General features: G+C 31.6%; 1 long non-coding RNA gene across 1 annotated transcript; it reads right to left on the bottom strand.

Moving 5' to 3' along the window:
- Positions 1 to 10829: 10829 nt before the first annotated feature.
- LOC127724536 (uncharacterized) lies at positions 10830 to 13624 on the bottom strand. Its single transcript, XR_007992549.1, has 3 exons — positions 13544 to 13624; positions 12252 to 12362; positions 10830 to 11385 (listed from the first exon to the last, which is right to left on the bottom strand). It is a non-coding gene; the product is annotated as an uncharacterized LOC127724536 (long non-coding RNA).
- Between the last annotated feature and the right edge of the window lie 6267 nt (positions 13625 to 19891).

Below are 19891 nucleotides of genomic sequence, written 5' to 3'. Positions count from 1 at the left end.
TTTTGTCTTTCCATTATTATTTTTATAATATTTTTGAAATACGGCTTCTCTCTGTAGGTATGGTACTTATGTTGTGTGTCATAATTGTAATGAACGCAGCCATAAGGCTGTAAATGTAAATTTTAGGTAATGGCCAAGAAGAGAGTGCCGAAAAGTTTGGCAACTCTGAAAAGACAGATCCTATAGATAAAAGTAAGAAAATGCATGCAATAAAAACTCGTAAACATAAACACGGAAAGAAAACTAGTCGTCGCTCTTATGGAAAGACCATTCTGAATATCGACTATCTCAATGTTCGTGGTATGACGTCAAAAATACATGAAGTAAACAAACATTTGAAAGGTAACAATGTTGGTATTTTTTGTTTGGTTGAAACATTATAAAAAAAATAACAACCAACCACCTAACTTAGAGGCAACTTATTGTTGGGTTGGGAAAACGCGACAAGGTAGTAAAGAAAAAGGAGGCATAGGCATTTGTCTAAAGTCGCATTTATCATTGCTCGATGAAAATTTGCTTGATAGTAAATCAGATTCATATGAACGGCTATGGACTTTAACGAGAATAAATAACGTGAATACGGCAATAGGTGTAGTTTATTTTTCGAACGGCGGAACAAATAAATCTTACATTGATGAATTAATGTTCCAATTACTAGATGAAAAGTCTCGTTTAAATGCCATGGGATATGAAATAATACTCATGGGCGATTTCAACGGACGTTGCGTTGGTGTTTGCGAACATACAGGTAAAAAATAAACTATGTAGTTTACCGTCATACAACGGAAATTGCTTATTACAGTTCATTGTCGCAAGTCAAATTACAGTCGAATTGCTGTACGGGTCATTTTACGCGCATTCTTAATAATCAGAGATCGGCAATAGATTACGCATCTTTGACAAAAAGCTTGATTACGAAATCGGCAAAAGACTTAAAGAAATTTATTTTAATCCGAAAGCACAAGTTCAAGAGGCCATCAAACGAAAAGAACGGTTAGCTAAAATCCGACAGTTTAATGATAAAATAAAATGAAAGGGTTTTGGAATTCTTAAAATAAAACTAACCACCAATACAGGTCCTGTAGAGCTTAACGATCCACATGATTCGGATAAAATATTAACGGCTACGGATGAGATAAATAATGCCCTTTCCAAGCATTTTAGCTCATAGGTTCCTTTCAAAATGAAAATAGTGAACTTGAAAAAGATGTTAAAAACCTTATTACAAATATTGACAATAATTTATTAATACCACATTCTCCCCTATCGGTTACTTTCGACGAAAATAAAATTTCACAGACTTTGAAAAGTCTCAAATCTGGAAAAGCCTGTGGTACTGATGGCATTCCTAACGAATTCCTTAAATATGTTGGGGACATTCTGTTGAACTCTCTTGTTCATATTTTTACAACAATTACAGATCTAGAAACAATTCCAGATGAATGGCATAAAGGAATCATTATACCCATACACAAAGGTGGGTCTACACACTCTCTGAGTAACTATAGAGGTATAACTTCACATCAAATGTATATCAGGTATATTGTTAGCATAATTGAATGTAATCTAATGGGTTATATTGAAGATAATTGGGGAAACTCAAGGTGCATTCCAAAAAGACAGAAGGGTGGAGGATCACATTTTTACACTTAACGGAATTTGTTCGATGAAAAAGTCAAGGAAGGAAAAGACTTTTCTTGCCTTCCTTGATCTTTCATCGGCTTTCGATAAAGTTTGGCGGGATGGACTGTTCTATCTCCTATGGGAAAAGGGTATTCAGGGTAAATGCTGGAAGATAAAGTCCTTTTTGGTAATTACGAAACTGAATGGTTCGATCAAGAATTTGGTCTTAAACAAGGATGCATTTTATCTCCTACACTTTTTTCCGTTTTAATGACTGACTTATGCGAAATGCTAAAGGAGGCAAATCTTGGTATAGCATCACTTCTGAGTAAATTAACTGTCTTCTTTTCGCTGATGATATTGTCTTGTTAGGAAACACGAAAGTTACAAATTCTTTTAAACAAAACTTATAAATTTGTCTTAAAATGGAGCTTAAAGTTGAACTCGTCAAAGTCGAAGGTTCTGGTTACAGGTAAAAAAAAAAGACTCAGATAAAAAATGGTATCTAGGGAATGATCTCATCGAAGAAGTTAATGAATATTAATATTTAGACGTATATTTTTCAAGATCCTTTAAATCTTCATACCATATAGAGCAGTACCTGAAAGAAAATTTTCGACGAAAAAAAAAATCATGCAATTCGTATTCTAAGCGAACATGGGGATTTTAATCGAATAAATTTTGGACATTCTCTGTGGATGTCGGCTATTCGACCAGCACTGACGTATGGGTGTTCGGTATGGCTCCAGTCATCCCAGAGATGTATCGAATTACTAGAAAGTTTTCAATATAAAGTGGGAAAAATCATCCTAAACACAAAAATGAATATCCCTAAATGTGCGCTACTAGCTGAATTTGGCTAGGAGTCAATAAATAGATTTATGGATAGACAAAGAATTGCATACTACGCTAGATTAAAAAATCTGCCCGATAATCGGCTGTCTAAAATTATCCTAAATGAAATTATACCTGTTAAATGTAATGAATGGAAATATATAGAAAATATCGAAACTATTCTACAGACTGCGGGTCTTGACCATTATGCAAATGGAATCATAAACGTTAATATCTTTAATAAACTTTATGGTAACGAAACGACCTATCCAATATTTTAGGAAAGAGTAGTTTAAACTTGTACCAATCCTTTGTGGTTGTTAAATATAAGCAGTCGTATCTTTCAAACGTTGACGACTTCTGCTCAACAAGGCTAAATTTTTTGGCAAGAACGAATTGTCTGCCTATAAATGCAACTCTTCAACGAATGAATCTGATAACAAACAATGAGTGTCAATTATGTTCCTCAAATGTGACGGAGAATATCTTTCACGTTATGTTATATTGTACTTCTTTCTCGGCTATCAGAAAAAGAACAAGTACTGACATACAAGCATGTTTAGATAGTTTAAAAATGGATATCTGTTTTAAGAGTTACCGCACTTAGCACAAATACAGTTCATGATAGGTGATCTGTGATACTTGTATTCTCCAGACTTAGGTAATAGTTTAGATAAGATCGGGAAAGTCTACATTGTAGACGTTATGGATGAACGTTCTTTTGTACTTGATAAAATTTCAAATGTTTAATATCTTGAACTGTGTGCGAACGTTTTTTAGGTTGACATTTTTAATCTTTTATGGACGAAATATTTCCAATAATTTATGAATATGAATTTGTTACTGTAATGTACTTTTACGAAATAACCAATGCATAATGTTATTTTAGCGTTAACGTATTTATTAGACTCTTAAATATTTGCAAGTATCTTGTACAATTTTTATTACAATCATATAAAGTTGTTTGTAAATACTATGACATGTTTTTTTTTAAGACGCAGGTGTCAGTACCCCGCTGGCGCTTGCCCCCGTTGTAAAGGGGTAGTTTCACAATAATAAGTATATATAAATAAAAATATGTTTGTGCTGTATTTAGACCCCTCTATCAAGAAATTTGTGTTGCATGCACACGTATAGAAATTGCGGTTTTTATCCAACGCAATCATAGGTTTGAACGTTGTTTTCAATTTAGACATGTTTATATTTTTTTCGTTTGGGCTAGTATTATATTTACCTTCGGGTTTATATGATCCGTTCATCCTATTTCTAATATTTCGACTCTTCAAAATTCAAGAGTCTATCCTAAATTGAGGTAAATTATATGACCTTCCAAATACCGTTTCGATCCCTAACATCACTGAAGAGACATTAATTGTCGAAATCCGGATATGGTGTACTAATTTTTGCACCTTTTGTTTGCGGTATACCATCTTTTCCGCAAGTTTATTGTTTTCTGTTTGGTATTAAATTAATAATTTTAAAAGATCCATTTTGTAACATCTTGTGATCCGTTTATTTGGCAATCGCCAATGGCAGTCAGCAGGATTTAAGAACATCTGTTGTTCGACCTGTTAGTCAAAGCGTTTTGTTAAAATATACTTTTTCACTTTTTTGATCTTTTGGAAAATGTTGTTTGTGCTGTATTTAGACCCCTCTATCAAGAAATTTGTTTTGCATGCACACGTATAGAAATTGCGGTTTTTATCCAACGCAATCATAGGTTTGAACGTTGTTTTCAATTTAGACATGTTTATGTATATATATATATATATATATATATATATATATATATATATATATATATATATATATATATATATATATATATATATAAATGTTATGTGATCGTTTGTTTTTGTTTCTAGAAATATCATGTATAAAAGTGCATCTTTGATTGATTTGACTGATAAAAGTCTATATTCTATAAAATACAAATGTGCGATTGACATAAGGATTTATACTTGAGGACAACGAGAATTTACAACAGCTTGACGGGGTCATAAAACTATTTCATACATATCTTTTTACTCCTATTATCTATTATTATCATGTTTTTGATGTGGAACATTTAATTTTTTATCATTTTCAAATAAGAAATTTTCTAGCAGCCGTTTGTTTATTGAATATAGAATAACGAACCTCGAACCAACTTCACATACATCTGAAACATATAATAAAAATATTTATTATACTTCACTTTAAAATGTCATATTTTGATTGGCTAATACGAGGGTGATAATTTACTCTATCACATGGCTGAGCGGGTGAATTTTTTTTTGAATGGCACCCTCTCGTTCAGACCAATCAAAAATCGATAATTTAAAGGGCAATGAATTGAATTTACATCAAGTGAATAAAGACAATGCTTAATTGTACGTTTTGGTTAAGATTTTATTATTTGACTGTCCAAATAAAAGAAATAAAACGTCTTGCTTCACTTCTGTTAATTTTTTTAATACCAGATGCGTTGTTATGTACGTGACGTCATAGAAAATACTTTTAAGTAAAATTCATCTGTAAAAGGCAATAATGATAGGACATTCAGTATAATAGACGTGTAAGAAAAGTCGACACTACTGCTGGCGCTCGTGTTGGATGGAAGATGAATACAATATGATGTGGGGACCATCTCAAAAAGTTCAAATACTAAATAGTTTTGTTACCTATATGGGCGTGTTTGATACCGCTGAGATTAATCGTAAACAATTATATTTATTAAAGTACGCAGGAGAAGATCACATATATTTTTAAAGAACCAGAAAAGGTTTAATATATACATTTTTAGATCAATTGATATTAATCTTTTTAATAATTTATCTTGTTTTAACGTTTTGTTAATAAATGGTAAAAGGATGTAGTCGTATACACCATTCACCTTCTACCATTGCACTATATGCCATACACCATAAACCACACACGTTTTTTTTGGAAGTTTACACCTACCAAGGGCTATAACTACGAAAGCCATAAAGGGATGCACCAAAAATAATTAACCCGTGATCTCGGATTGACAATCCGTGATCTCAGATTGCTATTCTGTTATCTCGGATTGATACGGATTGATAACCCGTGATCTCGGATTAATAATCCGTGATCTCGGAGTATTAATATGTGATCTCGGATTAACAATCTATGATCTCGAATTGCTAATCTGTGATCTTGGATTGATAATCCGTTATCTCGCATTGATAATATAGAACTGAATAACTATGACAATTGAATCACTTTTTTATTAGATAATAAAACTCGCATTTACTGAAAGCTAGCTCAAAGTCATTAACAACTAATAAATAATTCAAGGTCCAGTTATACATACGAAAGCCGTTGTTATTTACTTTGAGCTAGCGTTCAGTAACTGCAAGTACTCTTATATTGGTACTTTGTGTCTTTTGTCTTTATGTTCGTTGTTTTTTTGTGCTTCCTGCCAATATAATGAGTCAAGCCATTTCCAACTGATTTTTACAGTATGTACTTATGTTATAGTGTAACAACTTACACCACTGTCCAAGGTTAAGAAGAGGGTTGAGCGCTCACAAACATGTTTCACCTCGCAATATTCTGTATGAACCTGTCAGTTATTCAGTGATTGTCGTTAGTTTTGAATGCGCACGCTGGTAGTAAACACAGCAAATAAAAAAAATATAACAGAAGATTTCAGAAAACAAATAGAAACACAACTCCACACCCCCCCCCCCCACCCCCTTTCTCCCAAGGTCACCTGTTAAAGGACTAGAAAAGGTGTCCGCGATTTTTTTTCTATATATCATAATCAAGCGTCTTTGATAAGATGTAATCTTTATAATGATTTTGATTTAAGAAATAGAAAGTTTGCAAGATATTGAAAAAATAGAAGATAAAAACAAACTTAGCTTCAGTTGACATTGTTTCCCGTAGTTACTATCTCATACCCTATAACGGGCTTTCATTAATGTAAATCAATCGACCCTTCGTGCCCCCATTGCCATCGGGTAAAATAACATTTGTCTGCATTTCCGATTCCACTGGTTTTTATTCTCTCGCCAACAAAATTGGAGGGAATCTTGTAACGGTACCGTCTGTCCGTCCTTCCGTCCGTCTTTCCATCCGTAACACCCTTGTTAGCACTCTATATTCAATATCGTTCCAGGATTTTTACCAAACTTTGTACATACTTAGTCCTTATGAATATCTAGAATCCTATTAATTTTCAAGGTCAATGGTAAAGGTAACAGTTAGACTTGTAATTTATTTGATATCCTTGTTACCACTCTAGACTCGATGTTGACTTAACTTGGCATATACATAACCCTTATGAATATCTAGAACCCAATTCATTTTCAAGTTCATAGGTCAAAGGTCAATTGACCACCAATTGTTACACCATATAAGAGACATCAATTAAGACGGTAAATGCCGAGAGAAAAATAGAAATGTAAAAAATTAAATAAATGAATGTCTGAGTGTCGTGTGTATGTTGAACACACAATAAGACATTTAAAGACATTCCGGGTCGTTTGGAACTTTATGGAGACATTAAAGAAACGAACTAGAATTGTGTGCTGGACTTGTCGAGAAACAAACTGAGTTATTTTCGTATTAAACAAATGCTACCCTATCATACAATGTTTATGTTATAAGTCAAGTGACCACAAATTCCAAAATTTGAATTTTAAAACAAATCATCGAGCATTCATCTTGTGTAAAGGGGACTTGTGTTTTCCAAAATAAATTGTTTTATTTTTTTTTATCGTTCAAGAATGAGAGTAAAACGATTGTTTGTTTCCATTGGGAGATAAGGCTGGACAAAACTCTTTTATTTTTTGTAAGAATTTGTTGATCCTGAAAATAAAATAAAATAATGCCCCCCACCCCCCCACCCCCTTTCCACAAAAGGTAAAGATTTGCCTTATTGTTTTGTTATTTTTTGCATTCTTTAATCAAATAATTACATGTATGGTTATAATTATCTTCAATATACCACGTAATTCATTTTAAAATTCACATTCAATGATTAATTTTGGGGCTTTAAAAATGCTCGATTGCTTATGTTTTGTACACTATAAGTAACTTATTTCAGTGGCCATACAGGTAATAAAAAATGATAAGAGTATTTATACTTTTGGAGATGACCCCACATCATACTGTATTCATCTTCCATCCAATACGAGCGCCAACAGTAGTATCGACTTTTCTAACATGTCTATTAAATTAAATAACACACACGCCGCGGTTGACAATGTTTTCTCGGGATAACAATCTGCTCTATCACCCTCTCAGCTATGTGTTATTTATATAATACACAATCTTCTAGCATTAAGATCAACAAATTATTTAATGGTGTTACACTATCTCTCTGTTATAACAGTTTCAATCTATTGAATTATGATTATACTAAATTAAAAAGAGATAGTCTTAAAATCAATTTTAGAAAGATTAGTATAAATATTCAAGTTACCTCTTATTGTCTCGTTTACAATTAACTAGCAGGTGATGATTATATCTTGGTATTAAATTGTCATTGTTATAATTTTGACATCGCATGACTAGCACAGAGTGTCAAAGTTGTCTAGATATGACTGAAGTACGCCACAAAAGCTGTTAAAAAGGTCAAAATTAATAATTTGGATAATTGGTGCCAGCCTGTGGCTATTTTTTTCTTTTCTTTTATGCCCTTATTATACACAAATGCAAAGGAATTAGATGATTGGCTTTTATATAGAGACTTCTGCGCCTGTTCGATGAAGTTAAAATAAAACAAGACCAGTGTAGTATTTGCAAAACAATCCTCAAATTTATAACCTTAGGTTCGGAACCCCCTTGAGTTTTTTGAAACTTAGGCTCAAGACGTCCCCTCAAGTTCACAAAAACACACCTTTGATAACTGTGTATGGATGAGAGTTTATAGTATTGTATTATTTCTTTCCATTCTTATTTTGGATTAAATTTTGAAAAAGAAGCAGTCTGTTCCATTTTCCTTCGTTCTTCCTTTCCTTGAATAAACATACTCCTATCGAATTCTCCTTAAACTTGGAAAATTATTTTCAAGTTTATTTTATTTGAATGTCAATCCGATTTATCGTACGGCGGATACTGTTCACAAGCGAATGTCACTAGGTTATAGGGAGGGATAAATGAATCACTCTGATTCAGACAAAAAATTCTCTGAAACAGATGCTTCAAGATGCTTGATTTCTTGATTGACAACATATTTGTTACGTTTAGAAGACGTGTTTTTCAACAAACTATCGGCATTCCAATGGTAACCAATTGTGCCCCTCTTCTTGCCGACTTGTTCCTGTATTATTATGAGGCTGACTTCACACAGGAACTTCTTAGGAAGAAAGATAAGAAGTTAGCAATATCATTTAACTTTACGTTCCGCTATATATATGATGTTCTCTCACTAAATAATTCAAAATTTGGTGACTATGTTGAACGCATCTATCCCATCGAACTAGAGATAAAGGATACAACAGATACAGTTAAGTCTGCCTCATATCTTGACTTACATCTAGAAATTGACAATGAGGGTCGGTTGAAAACAAAAATTTACGACAAAAGAGATGATGTCAGCTTCCCAATTGTGAACTTTCCATTTCTATGTAGCAACATTCCAGCAGCACCTGCATACTCTTAAGTTGATTTACGAAGTAGATCTGACACAAACGTACATCCATGCAAACACGAACATCCAGTCGTATATTGGTAATATAAAAAATCAGCAACTGGAAACATTATGAAGACTTTGAGGGTCTATATGGCGAGTCCTTTATTTCTGTAGTCTTTAAAAATCGATTACTACTCTGTAAAATTCTCATGTAATTGATTTTACTATCATTTTTTCTGTAATTAGATGATTTTTTTTGTTCTGTTCATCGTTCATTTTAGAAATTAGAAGTGTATTACCTAATTATTTATTTTTCAGAGTTATCATTTATACGTTTGCACCACATTATTCCCTACCCTGTATATTTTTGCTCATTTTCTCGAAATTAAAAGAAGTCATAGTTCCTACTGAAATTTTATGAACTGTATTGTATTTCTGACTTTAAGCGTTATATTTAATGGACATGATATTTTTATGTAGTGCTACCTTTATTATATTAAAACCCATTATTTATTATTTATTTCTGTCCCTATAATGGGGATAAAAATTATGCGCTAATATGGGTATTTTGATAATTTTAGTTTTCGGTAAAATGGGTAAAAGACTTGCGCTTAAAACGGGTTCACTTTGGCGCTAAAACTTTCGAATGTTTTTCTGATATTACGTTATGTTGTTTTACTACTACTTGATGTTATTTTGTCTTTATATGGTTTTGACATTACGTAATGATGTTTTGATGCAACTCAATATGGAATAGTCATTACTTAATGATATTTCCATATTACACGATATGATTTCGTATTGAATGGATATAATTTTGTCATTACTTAATATGGTTTTGTCATTACTCGATGTGGTTTCACCATTATTTAATGTGGTTGTGTCATTAGGCAATGTGGTTTTAACATTACTTGATGTGTATGTGACTTAACGTTGTGTTGTTGTTTCATTACATGATGTGGTTTTGTTATTTCGTATATATTTCAAAAACCACATCAAAGAATGACAGGACCACATCAAATACTGAAACAAACACATCATGTAGTGTAAAATCGTCAAATTTTGAAACATCATTACGTAATGCTAAAGCCATATAAAGAATTGGCAAATCATCATTCCCAGCAAACACAAAAACATCTTTAAAATGTTTTTAAAATGTTGTGTCTAATGTCATGAAAATATCACAAAAAAAACGTGAGAAAAACATTAAATGTATGGTAGAATATATATCGCTAAAACGTTTTCTAATATATTTTCTAAAATATTTGCATAATATAATTAAAATGTTGTAAAGAAATATCATGATAATGTGAAAAACAATGGCGTATAAAACATTTTGATAATCTTTTAAAAAATATTTTCTAGAAATATTTTCTGAACGTTTGAAAAACATCATGAACATCAAATAATGTTATAGAAATGTTTTTTGGATGTTTTCTTGCAAGTGAGACTGTGCCTAAAAAATGTTTTCAAAATGTTTTAAGAAGATGTTTTTGGTTGATATCTAGATCATATCAATATAAAAATTTCTGTACTTCTGATTGAGTTTCCTGCTTTTTTAAATAACAAATCATTAGTTAAATTATTTATACACAGTGATTAATTCTATATACAAACAAGAATAAATCAGTTGTTTTGCTAAGCATATGAAATTCACAATTCAAAGTCTCTAAAAACAAGAAGTATCTACAAATGTTGACACATCCAAAATGGCAGACACAACTCATCATGGTCAAGCCACTTACCAAATATGAAGTCATTCTGTTCATCAGCATTACTAATTAAAGTAATGAAAAATTTGAGAACATTCAACATTAAATATGACCTCATCTTGATCAGCAGTTTTGGGAAAAACAGTGATGAAAATATTTGTTGGACAAAATCCGACAAATATAGGTGGACAGACGACAGACAGTGCAAGAAAGCCCACATTCTAACCACAATGGTATAATTTTTAGTTTTTCACTCTCAACTTTTATTACCTATCTTATACACATCATGCATATGTCAACCTGAACATGCATGACATATATGCCATTGGACATTATGCAAACATTATCCACATTTTTAAGTTCAAGTTACATTGACTAAAACTTGTGTCCCAAATTCAGATTTTTCAATACAACTTCTCTTTCTAAACTAAAACGCTACACTTCTAATAGGGTTAAATCTTAAGTCAATAATCATTGATAATTGGCTGAAGAGATGAGAACAAAACACCATTTTACATCAACTATTTCATTTATTTAAGAATACATTGAAAAAGTCAATCAATTGTCTTATTCAAAATCACTTGGAATGTCTTGTAGTGTCTTATATCTTTTTCTTGCTGTGCCATGCTTCTGAAAAAAAAATTAATCTTACATTCATATATAAACTTCTTGCACATTCCTTTATTATAGAACGATTCACGTTGCCTGAAGGATATACATCCCCTCCCCTTTAAAGTTTTGAAACAAATAACGATGATAGTCTGTCGGAAGGGGACGATAAATGACTGACCGTGTTAAGAGAGAGCAATATGCCACGCTGAACTTCATTAAGTTATTAAAAAAAAAACACATAAAAAACTTTAGACTAGATATGTGTCCAGTCAAGAGTCTTATTTCATTATACTCGTTGATTGTTGTCTATCATAATTTTTTTCTTTTATTGTTTTGTATAAATCAGGCTGTTGTTTTTCTTGTTTTTTTTTAGTATTCATTAAATGCATTGTATCATGTAGGGGCCTTTAAAAGCCCTGCTACATAATGTCATTAAACATCTTATTGTCGTTTTAAGTGTTAAACTCTGTAGAGTGACATAGTTTATAACTTGTCATTTGTATCTAAGGGCATATGATACAGTCCTAGAAGTATACTATAGGCACATAATAACTTATCGAAGTGTTAAGCATTGTTTTCACAATGATGATAATAATATAACTTAACTTCCGAGAAACACACAGATGTCATTAAATGAGTTGTTTATATGTATTTGAAATACTTCAAAGGAAAGCAAATATGTTGTTTATGAAAGCACACTGTTGGACTAAAAGATTGATTTAAATAAACAACTTGTTTCTATTTTGTCACAAAAAAAATTATTTATTCAAATATCCAGATATCTTTTCTGTATTGTATGCCCTTAATCTTGAATGTAATGCATTGTTTATGCTAAATATTTGAATTAAATATGGAATAACAGTAATTCTGTATGAAAATCTTACTTCAAAAAAAAAATTCTCCTGAAAGGTTGTAGACATTCCAAAGAACCTGCGCCACTTCCAAATTGTAAACCTGCATATTGAATTTGTCCTTTGTGGCTTTTCTTTTAGCTCCTGTTAAAAAATAAAAGATACATTGTATGTACATTGTGTGTATGAAGCAATAAATATAATTTTAAGCAACAGTTTATATTATCTTGCTTGTACTGAAGTCTTACATAGTCTTTGTAATGTTCATTAAGCTGTTAAGGGAAATTTAATTTACTGTTTTGCAAATACATACATACACTGATTTTACTAGAAAAAAAAATCTCCATATTCAAATGGTGCTTATATTAGTGTTATTGTAACTTGTTTGTGTGCCTCGGAAACAAGGTATTGAGTCATGCTTATTGCAATAGTTGTTGTTGGTTTAAGTCTGTCAAATTTTTTCATAATGTGTATTTAATGTAGGCAGTTAGTTGTTTTGTTTCAATTGTGTTGAGAAAAGTTTAACATTTGTTTGTCAAGGCTTCAAAGTGGACTATATGGCATTGGTTTTCTCAGTTTTGAAAGCTGTACAGTGACCTATAATTTCTTTTATCCAAGTCATTTAAATTCTGGTGGATAGCTGTCTCATACACCTTATCGCTATTTCAGTATTTGGAAATCTGTCCCGCTTGAACTTTTTACGTCAGCATACGTCATACAATAATACACCTTATCGCTATTCCCGCTTGATCCGAGAATCTATCCTGCTTGAACTTTTGACGTCAAACAACAATCACTTTTCCATTGTGGCATCAGATATTTTTTATGATGACGTCAAAATTTTAAGGAAACTTGTGACAGTTGTGTCATGTGCAGTAATGGCGGACAAATAGCGATAAGGTGTATTACTTTCAATTGTGGTGTCAAATATTTTCTAATATGACGTCAACATTTTATGGGAACTTTTGTGATGTCCATGGCCAGTAATGGCGGACAAATAGCGATAAGGTGTATAGGCAATCAAACACACAAGCCACATATCCTTATAATTTTTTTATATCAATGAACAAATTCATAATTGGTGTACGAAGATGCTTGAACAGTGGCGGATTTAGGGGCCCCGACCCCCTTATGGAGCTACTTATAAGATAAATGTATAGACTATTTGCAAGTATCACTCTAAACGTTTGCTTGCCTTGGGCAGGGGGCCCCTTTTTTCAAAACCTTGATCCGCACCTCCAGAAACAGATGTAATTTGGTTCCGATTATGATTGAACACACACGATGAATGCACAAGTTCATCTTAACAGATTAATCATTCTTACCAAGTGAGTATATATCGCGTAACAAACAATTTTCTTGGCTCTCTTTGTTGACATCCTGTCTTCGTTTCGAAATTCATATTTCAAAATCATTTCCGGTGATAAAACAAAAGTCGATTCCGGAAAAGGTCGGTTTTCCGTAAGACATTTAAACGATACGAAAATTGAACTTAGTACAGTTACAGTTTTCATTTCTTAATTTCTAAAATATACACGAACGATATGAATAAACATTAAACAAAAAAGGTGATTGTTTATTAATACATTATTGCGTAATTTAATGTTGACTCTTTTGAATTTTAATATAAGAAGGAATACAATCTGACTTCAAGGATCTTCAAGATATCAATTAAGGATTTCAACCATAGTATCTTGCTTGTCATGATATTGATGAAATGTAGTACTATATCTTATCTTGAAAAAAAACGAGCTAATTCCACAAAACGTTGTGTGTGGGGTTTTGAATAAAGTTTAAATAAAATGTTATTTTTATATCCGTAAAATGTTGAATAAAATATCAGTAAGACTATTAAGTAATGTGTATGTCAGAATATTTTATAGAAAACATTTAGCTGATATTTTTCAGATGTTTTATGTAAAACATTTTAATTTTACGTTATAAAACATTTTATGCAAATAGCAAAACTATATTTTCTGTAAAACATTTTTTTGCAGAATGTTTTTTGGATATTTGGAAAATATTTACTTTAAATGTTGTTAAAATATAAAATACCAATTGAAGAAAATATTATTTTTTTATATTATAAAATATCTACGGGATATTTTAGAACAATGTTTGAGAACATGAATAAAAGATATTAGCAAATAATATTTTGTTAATGTTGTAAAAACATTTTACTTAAATGTTAGAAATAAAACATTTCAAAAACAATAAAATAAACATTTTTTTTTATGTTTAAATGATATCTTATTGAAATATTTTGTGAGAGACGTCCATATGACATTTAAAAAATGTTTTTAAAATGTTGTGTGTTTGCTGGGTTACGAAATACCAAAACCACATCATGTAATGAAACAACTACATTACGTTAAGTCACATACACATCACAGTGTATTTAATGTGCGAATCCTGAAATGTCATTTTTACTGTATCCGTGATGAATTTCTGATGTAGAAGGATAAATAAACAGACGACAAATTCAAGATTTTTGAATAAAATAAGAAATAATATATAATGTGTACTGTTTTTATAAATTCATGATATAGGTATGAGATGCGGACGGGTTTTCGTCGCGCCTACAGCCATCAAGGTGCAAAATTGATACACAAATAGATAAATATTAAGAATAGATCACGAACAGAGCGTGCAAGAGATTTAAAAGTAGCAGTTAAGTTTCATTTGCAGTCAAATGTACCTTTTAACATAATTATTAATGTTGTTTAACTTAAAACAGGTTTTGTTATTCAGCTTGTTCAAATTGAATCAAATTCCACTATGCTGTTTTCGTTATGCGATTCATGTTTACGGTCGAATAATGATACTAGACTTTCATTTTCACAGAAGGAAATTAAATAATTTTCATTATATAAAGTCTTAATTCAGTCGACTCTCTAACAAAATTTATGAAGTCAGAAGGATTGATTACTAGTATATATGCATACTTCGTGAGTGAAAGTCTGAGGTAATATATCAATGAATTCCTTAAACATGGTATTTATTGCTAATATAGTCAATTCTATTTTCTCAAATAATTTGTCCTGATCTATTTGTAGGATACAATTTATTCTTTCCTATAACACGTCATCATTAAATACATATATCTTGGACAGTTAAGCCAATCCACGTCACCGGAAAAGTTTCTGTTTCGGTCTAAATCTACATCGCGTACTAATTAATTAAACGTCATTAGAGCTAATTTCCTAATGCTTGTAGTTAAAAGGTGTGGTTGGCCTTGATTTTGTTAATGTTGCCTAAGCATGGTAATTAAGATTGAGCAAACGTTTATACAAACAAAGCAAGCAGGCCAACCAAACCTTTAAACTACAAGTGTTAGGAAAATAGCTCTAATGGATGCATTTGAGATAACAAAGAGCATTCACAAAACGATCTTCATTTCACGATTGAATGAGTGGAAACGTTTTCATCTTGCACAAACAATTGACGCTTGGATGACTGGATAATTGATATTTATCATGCCATTGTGTATAAATCTTATACAGTAAAGAAAGTTCGAGCAACAGTCGAGTCACCTTAAATATGCTTGAATTTCTTATAAGTCGGTGTTACAAATAAGCCATACGCAATTGTGAGAATACAAAGAAATATTGAAAAGTTTATTGTTACATGTTAAAATGGTTCTATACCACGGGATATAACCGCCGTACAGTTGATTCCGGACGTTAATCGCTACATCGCGAAGCAATGTTGGTAGATATACCGTTCTTATATTTACACTAAAGACTAATAGACTAACTGTTCAGTTAAGTATTCAATGTTTATGAAAACAAAGTTTACTTCTCCTGGCAACATTGTATATCATTTATATTACATGAACACGTTGTGACTATTTTAAATAGACAGGTCTGTGAATTACTTGTAAACATCGCGAAACAAACACTATGTGTAACTGAAACTTGATTAAACTACAAATAGAGCATAGTTGGTTGGCTCTTTCACTAAATGTGACCGTGTATTTTGTGCTTTGTTGTTGTTAAAATACATAATACGAATGAGAAACCCGTTGTTTTAATTTTATTTGAAGACATTTACTTGAATCACTGACCTCAAAATTTTGACACTGTACGATTCATTCTCTTTGTGGTTTGTTTTGTTTCTTTAGTACCGTTCGTTGTACAGTCTTGTACTGTTCGTTGTGCAAAAGCCTATCAATACGGTAGAAATATGTATGACACGGCGTGACAAATGTTCAAAGCTTTTTTAAGCGAGTTATAAAACTTTTCAAAGAAAATTCGTCGTAGAAAAACGTAATATTCATGGATGTTCTGCTCCAGTAAATTTTCGGATCCATGACAAGCTAGTAGCAAACTCACCAACAATATTTGAATATTCATGATAAAAACGTGGTTATACCCATCTATATTAAAGTAAGCATCTACGACTAGCTTGCATTTCAAATTGTAAATATCATCAATATTAAAGTAATTTAAAAACTATTTTCAGTTGTTGTATGTCGAATAATCATATAAAACGACAATGAAAATTCATCGCATTTCAAAAAATTCCACATCAGAAATGATTGCACTTACAGTGATAATTCATCGCATCTATAATTAAAATGAATCGCATTCAGTAATCAATATTATGGATTCTGCTGCTTTAATAACACTTTTTTGGACTTTAATCCTCTTATTATACATAAAAAGTTAAATTCTAATGAAATTCTGTTAAAACATACATTCAAATCTATTATTTTGTATTTTCAAAAAGTAAACAAACGCAGTTTTTCCCATCATCCTTTATTCTACAATAGACATACTCGCATACAACAGTGAAAATGAACTATTCGCACTTCATATACACTGCATCAAGTAATGTTAAAACCACATTGCCTAATGACACAACCACATTAAATAATGGTGAAACCACATCGAGTAATGACAAAACCATACTAAGTAATGACAAAACTATATCAAGTCAATACGAAACCATATCGTCTAATATCGAAATATCATTAAGTAATGACTATTCCATATTGAGTTGTATCAAAACATTACGTAATATCAAAATCATATTATGTAAAGAGAAAATATCATCAAGCAATAATAAAACAACATAACGTAATATCAGAGTTTCACATAAGACAGTTGTGGCGTTCCATATGCATGCATGCTTTCTATTATAACATCACTCAATAAAGGTTTACCTTTTCCCACAAGAAAATTGTGAAACATAAATATTCGAAGGGAAATGATTACACATCTCTTTTGGTCTTTGGCGAAAAGTTGCCTCCATATCTCTTTTATATTTTAAATGTTCATCTATTGCCTTATACTGACAACAGTAAACACGAAAACATAGGACACAAAGTTGAAACTAACTACGTTTAAAAGTCCTATCATTAAAACTTAGATTTGACCAAAGGAAAAAATGCATCCAATATTCAAATTGGGCTGCTTTGCGTCTCTTTGTTTTTAATCGTTTGTAGGAAATAACTTTTTTTTTTATTCTTCACAAAATACTTCAGTTCCATTAATCTGTCACGTACTACTCCACAAAACATAACGCAACAGATGTCAAAAATGAATATACTCCAATTAAATGAAGTTAAATTAAGTTTAATTCAAACAGATGTATTGTACGACTTTTACAAAAACCACTACACTCAGTTACTGAGTTCAGAGGTCAATGTCATCAAAAGTCTCCGAAGGCACGTCGCGTGCCCAACACAATTGAAAATTTGTTGTTCGAGTTGTTAAAAAGTTAATGAATTGTAAAGAAGTTTTAAACACGTGACATGTCTTAGGATCAAAGTTATATTGTAGCAGGCGGGGACCGTGATTTAATGTTAGGGGAGGCGCTTCTCAAAATTAGGGATAGGAGGACTTTATTTTCATACAAAAGTGTCTTAAATGTTATCCTTATTTCTTTTTTTCTTCTTTTGTGAGCGCTCCAACGCCAGCTCCTGGTCCCGTATAATTTATGACAAAAATGCAAATTATAAAAGTATTTGTCCTGATAATGTGTTGGTGGTATGAGAAAGTACTGTTTTTATGCAGTACCCTGCTTTTTTTTAGTTAGACAAAGGGCCAAAGACCGTTAATGCAGAAACTTCGTATAATTGATAGAACAGAAATCTAGCATTCATTTGGTGCTGCATTATGTCAGAGAGGCAAAGATTATAGATATAATAAGATATACTAATAGCCCATAACTTATATTTAGATTTTTAATAAGAGTAGACCTTTAATCATATTTAAAGCAAGTTTTCTTAGTTGCATGACCTTTTAAAAAAACCAATGCAAAACATCCTTTATAAATTCATCTACAATGTCTATACGTGAACGAGTTTCGTCTTTGGGTTAAAAAAAAAAAAACGAATCAACGTTTCGCAGTCGATGAACAAATTCGTATTTTGTCAAATTAAAAAAAATATTAGCACATATGATAAATATGACATTGTGTAATTGAAGGTACAACGTTCGTGAATACATCAGGAAAAATATTGTAAATGAAATATAATACATAATAGAAGATTTCTGATATAACAGACATTTCAACTAAAATGGGACAGTTTAATTCTTATGCATAGCTTAGTGTTATATATATTCTGTTTGGTAATAAATTAATTATAAGATCCATTTTGTTACATCTTGTGATCCGTTTATTTGGCAATCGCCAATGGCAGTCAACAGGGTTTAAGAACATCAGTTGTTCGACCTGCCAGTCAAATGCGTTTTGTTAAAATATACTTTTTCACTTTTTTGGTCTGTTGGAAAATGTTGTTTGTGTTGTATTTAGACCCCTCTACTAAGAAATTTGTTTTTCATGCACACGTATAAAAATTGCGGTTTTTATCCAACGCAATCATAGGTTTGAACGTTGTTTTCAATTTAGACTTGTATATATATAAAGTGCCTAAAAAATCAACCTAACAATGTTAGAGTAGATTTGATTCTTTACTTCCTCCCCGGCCGGGCCTGGAACCTGTACTTTTCACTTCATACTTCTACGACAACACCGCCTAGCATTGCGCAGACGCCTTATCCCCTCCTCTAACTATAGCTGATAAAAATCAGCTTTCGTTTCGGGAAGTGTTACCTACTCGTAGGAATTAAACAAGGACATCTAGACGCAATACACAAAGTATTTTTAAGTATACAGAAATTATCATCTACTCATCTCTTCAGTATAATTACAGGATGCTGTTCTATTTTTAGAAGCATACAATCACTGTAAATTTATATATATGTATGTCTGCCTATGTGTAGTGACAACTGTAAATTATATATATATATATAGCTATCTCGGCATAGGAAAGGCATATATATATATATATATATATAACCAGTCTAAAAGGGTACAACATCACCAAAAAATAACAATAAAATGAACTAATGTAACTATAAATATTTCGGATAACAGATATCCTTCATCAGTAAGATCACGATGTAAAATGAATCTTATCAACCTATTCTGATTATAAAACTATATATATAGCAATCTATAGTTTTACCAGAACATCATAGAGACGCTAGTACAATTCTAAAATTTCCAAACACGGCGCAACGACATACCTAAAATAAAAATAGTAATAGTTTGCGATATGAGCTTGCACAACTTTAAAATTCCAAAGGTGACGGCAGTTAAGATGTTACAACAACTGCGTGGAAATACATTCCCAATAAACAGCACTAACCGATCTAAGCTTG

This window comes from Mytilus californianus, unplaced genomic scaffold, assembly GCF_021869535.1.
Source record: "Mytilus californianus isolate M0D057914Y unplaced genomic scaffold, xbMytCali1.0.p SCAF_14, whole genome shotgun sequence".
NCBI classification, from domain to species: domain Eukaryota; kingdom Metazoa; phylum Mollusca; class Bivalvia; order Mytilida; family Mytilidae; genus Mytilus; species Mytilus californianus.
This window is presented reverse-complemented; position numbering and strand designations above follow the sequence as displayed.